Raw genomic sequence first — 10,539 nt, 5'->3', positions numbered from 1 at the left:
ATCCCACCCCGTTTAACAGAATACGGGTAACCTGAAGGATGATGTTGGAAACCTCCGAGGTTTACAAGCTATGTAAGCACACGAACTTTTGTAATAATGAGCTGCCTTAAGCGGCTTACTAACTTGTAACAGGGTTGGTATAACCGATACTGTAATGCTCTATTTCTTAAGAGGGTGGTCTGAACCCTCACCCCGTCAACCGCAGCTGCGGTACATAGGTAATAGGTACATAGGTAACTATGGGTAAAAGAACGTTCCCTGATGTAACAGGTTGGACGTATTATGAGCGGGCCAAGATCGTGTGCAAGTATTCCTTGGAAATTCGAGAAGCAACTTCTCCGAAACCCATGAGATACCACCAGTATGACTGTGACGAACTGTCTTATGATCCGTTTTGGCAACGGAGAGAGCAGCGTGGCGGAGCCAGATACACGATGCTGAATGACCACATAAATGTGAGAGACTCCACCGCCACTGCCCTTGTGATCTGTGTTGTACACATACTGAGCTTTTGTAATTGTGGCGAGATGCCATCATGTATACTTGAGGGTAACCCCCTTCTGTGGACTCACATATGAAACACCTCTGGATTTAATGTCCAGTTTTCAGGATCCAAATTCTGACGGTTGTGATCATCTGTCTAACAGATGTCCACTCACTGAATGATCTCTTGACATTTTCACATAATGGTGTTCTGAGCCATTGAGGATTTGAGTTACCTGCCGCATTGCCATGCGGATTCTTGGTTCTCCCTGGTTGTTGTGTATGCAACTGCCGTTGCCTTGTCTGACTGCCCCTGGTTAGACTGAAACGAATCATGTATTGCATTGTAAAATGCACGGAGTTCTAGGACATTTATCGACAGCAAACTGTCGTGATCCGTTTTAGAACCTTTGTCGCTGATTTTAACTACAAATCCTGACCCTCTGCGACTCTCGTCCAGAGTATATACACCCTTGTACCTCTGTGGGAAACGCGAGTGAAGGGTGGCGAACTAAATTGAACACACATCTTTATTCTTAATAGGTGAATACACCAATGTACTGCTAGTGTGCGTGTTTTGCACTAATTACTAGATGTACATTTGTTCTTGCTGGTGTAGTAGGTAAAATTATAATCTTACCTAGGAATTGACATCATTTAGTGTCGAACTTGATCTGCTACCGCAGTATACCTTAGTAGCGCAAGTTAGAGGAACTTTGTTGAGACAAAATTCTTATGAGCAAATCATCTAAGATAGAGAAACTCTGTTGAGACAGAGTTTTTATGTGAGATGAGCTATCATCCCAACATCACTTTGGTAAATACCCGAGTCGATAAGCCACGGTAGACCTGAAATGGTTAATGGTTGTGGCGATTTGCAAACGCTAGAACCTGTGATGAACAAACCGGAATGGGTAAGTACGCATTGTGAAGATTAAATGCAATTATGCAATTTTGTGGCTCCAATAAGCAAATACTAACCACAAAAATTCCATTTCCTATTGATATTGCGACGGAGCTGTTTGGTTTTGCTCAAACAGAGGGGAATAAGTAACTCTGACTCTGTTGGAGTACTACTGCCTGGTTTATAAACCAGCAAAGACTAAATGGCAACCTGCCCAAACCGTTCGACAGAGGCCGTTTTGTCCTTTAAGCTGTAAATAGCTGAGACATGCATGAGTTGAAGTCATGAAACCTCGCCAACGTAACATGTAAAGACGCGCTTCCCCAACTGTAAAAGAGGTCATCAAACCACTGGCTTGCTGACTGTAACGTCCGGTCGTTACAAGGCGTGACTGTTTCTTATAAAGGGATAAAACGCCGTTACAAGTATACTGTATGCGGTAATGGCTGAATATCATAAAGGGATAAATATATCAAATTTAGGAGCAAACAAGCTCTGGCCTTGTCGCGCTTAACTAGCGACAATGAAATTAACCGGCGTTAGCAGAAGCTTTACAGATATACTCTGCAGCTTCTTTTAACCGTGATCGTCATTGTTTCATACATAAATTCTAGTGACCCAAATGTATCCTGGGTTTTTATAATGTTTGACAGAAACGCATCTAGCAATGGCGGATCGCGTTCTTTTGGAAACGATTATGTATGGTTGTCAAAAAACCCCGCACTATCTGAGTGCTGGACTAATGTACCCTTCTCACTCGTAGTTATCGGTGTGAGATTTGACATAGAATCGTGCATTAATATTATAAGACCAGTGAAATAAACCCTCTGGTACCCAAAGGGAAATTGGCCCTTTGGAAAGACTGTCTTTTGTTAGAGCTGGCGGAGTCATTCCGAGACTCCGATGTTACCGCTCTTTTAATTTGAATTGCCAATGTTAACATAGGATTCTGTAAAATTAATTTTAGTCTGTACTAGAGCCTTACTCGCTATGTAGACAGACACCATAATATGCAACAGACAGACACTTGCACGACTTTGTGTCATATATATATATATATATATATATATATATATGTTATTGCTGAACAGCATATTCATATGAAACTCATGCTTGTTTCTCTCTACGGAAATCTTTAGTAAAAAAAAAAAAAAACGAAAGATTTATTCGATATGAAGAGAAACCAAAGTATTCTTTATGTGAAAAGCAGTTCACATGGGCATATGAAACCCGAACCAAATTCCTACTAACTCCCCTGCGCCTCTGGTGGCTTAGAGATGTAGGGCAGGAATGTTCTAGAATTATGTAGAAATACAGATTACATGGCGGGCAGGAATGTTCTAGAATTATGTAGAAATACAGATTACATGGCTAACTTATGTGAAACCTGAACCAAAAAATTCCCACTAACACCCCTGCGCCTCCTTGTGGAGTAGAGGTGTATGGCCGGAATGTTCAGGAATTATAAGCTGGAAAAACAGCAATGATTAAAATGGCCCTAATGCCATGCTTTCACAGAAAATCACAGTACAGGTTACCTGCTGCAGTATTAATATAGGCTTAATAGCCTATTATACAGTTAATATAGGCTTAATAGCCTATTATACAGTGATAACACAGGTCTAGGTACAGTAAAATACCTGCATTTAGTTAGCCTTCCATTAACATGAACACTGCCTGCAGTGAATTTTGTTAACAGAAAATACCAGGAAACATGGTTAAAAAAAAAATGCAATAGGTTATTACATTGATAGCCTATTCATTACTGTTTAAAAAGCTGACCAGCCTATTATTAACCCATGCAGCCTTGCTATATGGTGCTGCTGCTATGGGCATACTCCCCCTCACCCCCCCTGCAGCTGCGCTGCTTGTGAGGTAGTCTCCCCATGCTACCTGCAGCGGACGGGAGAGCCGGGGAGCGCTGTGTGCAGCGGACGGGAGAGCCGGGGAGCGCTAAGAGCGGCCGGCGCCTTCTCATATCAGCGGCGTGTGGTGTCAGCGCAGGAAGAGCGGCCGGCGTCTGTGAGTGACGTGCGGCCGCTCTGTCTTAGAAAGCGGGTAGAGTGGCTGGCTCGGGCGGCGCCTGTGCCGGTAATCAGCGCTGGGAGAGCGGCCGGCGTCTCTGAGTGACGTGCGGCCGCTCTGATCTCTAGCGTAGTTCAGCGGGGCATATCAGTTTCAGCGGTGGCAAACACCCACACAGCAGGGCGGCAGCGTGAGCTGACCGCCCTGACACCCCACCATACCTTGCCGCACTTACTGTAAGCTACGTCCTGCTTGTGACGGGCTTTCATCCTGGCTGTGACGGGGCTTTCTGTAAGCTCCGTCCAGTGTCAGACCCTGTGATTTTTATAGCGGCTGGGCATAGCGCGTATGAGCTCCCCCTGCTGTGCAGCCGGACGGAGCTCAGTATGAGCGCGAGGCATTAACCCCTACATAGCGGGGCGGCAGCCTGCGCTGACCGCCCCGTTTCCCCAGCCTACCTTTATGATCCAGCTTCAGTGATGTGACTCATGGCTGTGACGGGGCTTCTTCTGTGTAAGCTCCGTTCAGCTCTGTAGTCCTGGCTGCGACGGGGCTTCTATGTGTAAGCTCCGTTCCAGTCAGCTTCCCAGTGATCTATGGCTGCGACGGGCTTCTTCTGTGCAAGCTCCGTCCAGCTCTCTAGTCCTGGCTGCTTGTAGGAGCAGTGGGCTGTCTGTGGCTGTGAGGGTGCTCTTTGTGAGGACCGACACGCCATGCTGTCTGTGGCTGTGAGGGTGCTCTTTGTGAGGACCGACACGCTATTCGCTGCCCGTGCAGCGGCACTATCCCGGACCCATGTTTTTCCAGAAACTGGGAAGGGATGTGCTAAGTGTAAAAATAAAAATTAAAAATTAAAATTAAAAATAAAAATCCAAGTGTGGTTATACCACAAGCCGATGTTCGTGCTGTGAGCACCGAAAAAAACACTGAGAGAGTACACTGAGGTACTCGGGGATATGGAGGGGGGGGAGAGTCCTAAATTTGAATATTCAGTGCCTTTGTTCGGCTACGCCCGTCCATATCCCAAGAGTACTCCAGTGACCCCTAGTGGATGATAAAGAAAATATGTTCCTGGCAGACATTGATACTTAGAAAAGACAAAGGTGCAACGTCGAGCATGCTAAAGATCTTGTCTTAACTCTAATATTATCTATTCACAGTTATCTTATCTATCTGTAACCATCCTTATCATGCTCGGCGCTGCAGGGTTGAGCAGGTGACTGGTGCTGTGGCGGACAGGGGTGCCACTACTAATACCTTACGCACAGCACTATGTACCCCCTCCTTGCCCCCCCAGTATGGCCTATCTGCTATCTATCTGTGCCCCCTCCCTATTGATCTATTTTTAAAGCATCGATGTATACCAAAGAAATATTATCAGTAATTAATAATCATTAATTACCTGTCCTGGGTCTTCTTCTGCTGTAGTTCCCCTTTGATCGTTGCTGTGAGAAGTTTGGAGTCAAGGTGGCTTGGCAAAAGGCAGGGATGTAGCTTGCTTGATGTTCCCCTCACGTGTTGTGTCATGGAGAATGCCCACCTGGAAAAAGAGAGAAGCGTGATAATATGTTCCTGGCAGACATTGATACTTAGAAAAGACAAAGGTGCAACGTCGAGCATGCTAAAGATCTTGTCTTAACTCTTATATTATCTATTCACAGTTATCTTATCTATCTGTAACCATCCTTATCATGCTCGGCGCTGCAGGGTTGAGCAGGTGACTGGTGCTGTGGCGGACTGGGGTGCCACTACTAATACCTTACGCACAGCACTATGTACCCCCTCCTTGCCCCCCCAGTATGGCCTATCTGCTATCTGTCTGTGCCCCCTCCCTATTGATCTATTTTTAAAGCATCGATGTATACCAAAGAAATATTATCAGTAATTAATAATCATTAATTACCTGTCCTGGGTCTTCTTCTGCTGTAGTTCCCCTTTGATCGTTGCTGTGAGAAGTTTGGAGTCAAGGTGGCTTGGCAAAAGGCAGGGATGTAGCTTGCTTGATGTTCCCCTCACGTGTTGTGTCATGGAGAATGCCCACCTGGAAAAAGAGAGAAGCGTGATAATATGTTCCTGGCAGACATTGATACTTAGAAAAGACAAAGGTGCAACGTCGAGCATGCTAAAGATCTTGTCTTAACTCTAATATTATCTATTCACAGTTATCTTATCTATCTGTAACCATCCTTATCATGCTCGGCGCTGCAGGGTTGAGCAGGTGACTGGTGCTGTGGCGGACTGGGGTGCCACTACTAATACCTTACGCACAGCACTATGTACCCCCTCCTTGCCCCCCCAGTATGGCCTATCTGCTATCTGTCTGTGCCCCTTCCCTATTGATCTATTTTTAAAGCATCGATGTATACCAAAGAAATATTATCAGTAATTAATAATCATTAATTACCTGTCCTGGGTCTTCTTCTGCTGTAGTTCCCCTTTGATCGTTGCTGTGAGAAGTTTGGAGTCAAGGTGGCTTGGCAAAAGGCAGGGATGTAGCTTGCTTGATGTTCCCCTCACGTGTTGTGTCATGGAGAATGCCCACCTGGAAAAAGAGAGTAGCGTGATAATATGTTCCTGGCAGACATTGATACTTAGAAAAGACAAAGTTGCAACGTCGAGTATGCTAATGATCTTGTCTTAACTCTAATATTATCTATTTACAGTTATCTATCTTATGTATCTATAACCATCCTTATCATGTTCGGCGCTGTAGGGGTGAGCAGGTGACTGGTGCTGTGGCGGACTGGGGTGCCACTACTAATACCTTACGCACAGCACTATGTACCCCTAACCCCCTCCTTGCCCCCCAGTATGGCCTATCTGCTATATGTCTGTGCCCCTTCCCTATTTTTAAAGAATCGATGTATACCAAAGAAATATTATCAGTAATTAATAATCATTAATTACCTGTCCTGGGTCTTCTGCTGTAGTTCCCCTTCGATCGTTGCCATGAGAAGTTTGAAGTCAAGTTGGCTTGGCAAAAGACAGGGATGTATCTTGCTTGATGTTCCCCTCACAAGTTGTGTCATGGAGAATGCCCACCTGGAAAAAGAGAGAAGCGTGATAATATGTTCCTGGCAGACATTGATACTTAGAAAAGACAAAGGTGCAACGTCGAGCATGCTAAAGATCTTGTCTTAACTCTAATATTATCTATTTACAGTTATTCTATCTATAACCATCTTTATCATGCTCGGCGCTGCAGGGGTCAGCAGGTGATTGGTGCTGTGGCGGACTGGGGTGCCACTACTAATACCTTACGCACAGCACTATGTACCCCATCCTTGCCCCCCAGTATGGCCTATCTGCTATCTGTCTGTGCCCCTTCTCTATTGCTCTATTTTTAAAACATCGATGTATACCAAAGAAATACTATCAGTAATTAATAATCATTAATTACCTGTCCTGGGTCTTCTTCTGCTGTAGTTCCCCTTTGATCGTTGCCTTGAGAAGTTTGGAGTCAAGGTGGCTTGGCAAAAGGCAGGGATGTAGCTTGCTTGTTGTTCCCCTCACGTGTTGTGTCATGGAGAATGCCCACCTGGAAAAAGAGAGAAGCGTGATAATATGTTCCTGGCAAACATTGATACTTAGAAAAGACAAAGGTGCAACGTCGAGCATGCTAAAGATCTTGTCTTAACTCTAATAATATCTATTTACAGTTATCTTATCTATCTGTAACCGTCCATATCATGCTCGGCGCTGCAGGGTTGAGCAGGTGACTGGTGCTGTGGCGGACTGGGGTGCCACTACTAATACCTTAAGCACAGCACTATGTACCCCATCCTTGCCCCCCAGTATGGCCTATCTGCTATCTGTCTGTGCCCCTTCCCTATTGATCTATTTTTAAAGCATCGATGTATACCAAAGAAATATTATCAGTAATTAATAATCATTAACTACCTGTCCTGGGTCTTCTTCTGCTGTAGTTCCCCTTTGATCGCTGCTGTGAGAAGTTTGGAGTCAAGGTGGCTTGGCAAAAGGCAGGGATGTAGCTTGCTTGATGTTCCCCTCACGTGTTGTGTCATGGAGAATGCCCACCTGGAAAAAGAGAGAAGCGTGATAATATGTTCCTGGCAGACATTGATACTTAGAAAAGACAAAGGTGCAACGTCGAGCATGCTAAAGATCTTGTCTTAACTCTAATATTATCTATTCACAGTTATCTTATCTATCTGTAACCATCCTTATCATGCTCGGCGCTGCAGGGTTGAGCAGGTGACTGGTGCTGTGGCGGACTGGGGTGCCACTACTAATACCTTACGCACAGCACTATGTACCCCCTCCTTGCCCCCCCAGTATGGCCTATCTGCTATCTGTCTGTGCCCCCTCCCTATTGATCTATTTTTAAAGCATCGATGTATACCAAAGAAATATTATCAGTAATTAATAATCATTAATTACCTGTCCTGGGTCTTCTTCTGCTGTAGTTCCCCTTTGATCGTTGCTGTGAGAAGTTTGGAGTCAAGGTGGCTTGGCAAAAGGCAGGGATGTAGCTTGCTTGATGTTCCCCTCACGTGTTGTGTCATGGAGAATGCCCACCTGGAAAAAGAGAGAAGCGTGATAATATGTTCCTGGCAGACATTGATACTTAGAAAAGACAAAGGTGCAACGTCGAGCATGCTAAAGATCTTGTCTTAACTCTAATATTATCTATTAACAGTTATCTTATCTATCTGTAACAATCCTTATCATGCTCGGCGCTGCAGGGTTGAGCAGGTGACTGGTGCTGTGGCGGACTGGGGTGCCACTACTAATACCTTACGCACAGCACTATCTACCCCCTCCTTGCCCCCCCAGTATGGCCTATCTGCTATCTGTCTGTGCCCCTTCCCTATTGATCTATTTTTAAAGCATCGATGTATACCATAGAAATATTATCAGTAATTAATAATCATTAATTACCTGTCCTGGGTCTTCTTCTGCTGTAGTTCCCCTTTGATCGTTGCTGTGAGAAGTTTGGAGTCAAGGTGGCTTGGCAAAAGGCAGGGATGTAGCTTGCTTGATGTTCCCCTCACGTGTTGTGTCATGGAGAATGCCCACCTGGAAAAAGAGAGTAGCGTGATAATATGTTCCTGGCAGACATTGATACTTAGAAAAGACAAAGTTGCAACGTCGAGTATGCTAATGATCTTGTCTTAACTCTAATATTATCTATTTACAGTTATCTATCTTATGTATCTATAACCATCCTTATCATGTTCGGCGCTGTAGGGGTGAGCAGGTGACTGGTGCTGTGGCGGACTGGGGTGCCACTACTAATACCTTACGCACAGCACTATGTACCCCTAACCCCCTCCTTGCCCCCCAGTATGGCCTATCTGCTATATGTCTGTGCCCCTTCCCTATTTTTAAAGAATCGATGTATACCAAAGAAATATTATCAGTAATTAATAATCATTAATTACCTGTCCTGGGTCTTCTGCTGTAGTTCCCCTTCGATCGTTGCCATGAGAAGTTTGAAGTCAAGTTGGCTTGGCAAAACGCAGGGATGTATCTAGCTTGATGTTCCCCTCACAAGTTGTGTCATGGAGAATGCCCACCTGGAAAAAGAGAGAAGCGTGATAATATGTTCCTGGCAGACATTGATACTTAGAAAAGATAAAGGTGCAACGTCGAGCATGCTAAAGATCTTGTCTTAACTCTAATATTATCTATTCACAGTTATCTTATCTATCTGTAACCATCCTTATCATGCTCGGCGCTGCAGGGTTGAGCAGGTGACTGGTGCTGTGGCGGACAGGGGTGCCACTACTAATACCTTACGCACAGCACTATGTACCCCCTCCTTGCCCCCCCAGTATGGCCTATCTGCTATCTGTCTGTGCCCCTTCTCTATTGCTCTATTTTTAAAACATCGATGTATACCAAAGAAATACTATCAGTAATTAATAATCATTAATTACCTGTCCTGGGTCTTCATCTGCTGTAGTTCCCCTTTGATCCTTGCTGTGAGAAGTTTGGAGTCAAGGTGGCTTGGCAAAAGGCAGGGATGTAGCTTGCTTGATGTTCCCCTCACGTGTTGTGTCATGGAGAATGCCCACCTGGAAAAAGAGAGAAGCGTGATAATATGTTCCTGGCAGACATTGATACTTAGAAAAGACAAAGGTGCAACGTCGAGCATGCTAAAGATCTTGTCTTAACTCTAATATTATCTATTCACAGTTATCTTATCTATCTGTAACCATCCTTATCATGCTCTGCACTGCAGGGTTGAGCAGGTGACTGGTGCTGTGGCGGACTGGGGTGCCACTACTAATACCTTACGCACAGCACTATGTACCCCCTCCTTGCCCCCCCAGTATGGCCTATCTGCTATCTGTCTGTGCCCCTTCCCTATTGATCTATTTTTAAAGCATCGATGTATACCAAAGAAATATTATCAGTAATTAATAATCATTAATTACCTGTCCTGGGTCTTCTTCTGCTGTAGTTCCCCTTTGATCGTTGCTGTGAGAAGTTTGGAGTCAAGGTGGCTTGGCAAAAGGCAGGGATGTAGCTTGCTTGATGTTCCCCTCACGTGTTGTGTCATGGAGAATGCCCACCTGGAAAAAGAGAGAAGCGTGATAATATGTTCCTGGCAGACATTGATACTTAGAAAAGACAAAGGTGCAACGTCGAGCAGGCTAATGATCTTGTCTTAACTCTAATATTGTCTATTTACAGTTATCTTATCTATCTGTAACCATCCTTATCATGCTCGGCGCTGCAGGGTTGAGCAGGTGACTGGTGCTGTGGCGGACTGGGGTGCCACTACTAATACCTTACACACAGCACTATGTACCCCCTCCTTGCCCCCCCCAGTATGGCCTATCTGCTATCTGTCTGTGCCCCCTCCCTATTGATCTATTTTTAAAGCATCGATGTATACCAAAGAAATATTATCAGTAATTAATAATCATTAATTACCTGTCCTGGGTCTTCTTCTGCTGTAGTTCCCCTTTGATCGTTGCTGTGAGAAGTTTGGAGTCAAGGTGGCTTGGCAAAAGGCAGGGATGCAGCTTGCTTGATGTTCCCCTCACGTGTTGTGTCATGGAGAATGCCCACCTGGAAAAAGAGAGAAGCGTGATAATATGTTCCTGGCAGACATTGATACTTAGAAAAGACAAAGGTGCAACGTCGAGCATGCT

At 44.8% G+C, this 10,539-nt stretch overlaps 1 non-coding gene across 1 annotated transcript; it reads right to left on the bottom strand.

The window, feature by feature from the left end:
• Positions 1-2,462: 2,462 nt before the first annotated feature.
• Positions 2,463-2,579, bottom strand: LOC135039828 (U5 spliceosomal RNA). The gene has a single exon (XR_010233818.1). It is a non-coding gene; the product is annotated as a U5 spliceosomal RNA (small nuclear RNA).
• Between the last annotated feature and the right edge of the window lie 7,960 nt (positions 2,580-10,539).

Source organism: Pseudophryne corroboree, unplaced genomic scaffold, assembly GCF_028390025.1.
Source record: "Pseudophryne corroboree isolate aPseCor3 unplaced genomic scaffold, aPseCor3.hap2 scaffold_712, whole genome shotgun sequence".
NCBI lineage: Eukaryota > Metazoa > Chordata > Amphibia > Anura > Myobatrachidae > Pseudophryne > Pseudophryne corroboree.
Note: the sequence above shows the minus strand (reverse complement) of the source record. Positions and strands in the feature narration are given on the sequence as shown.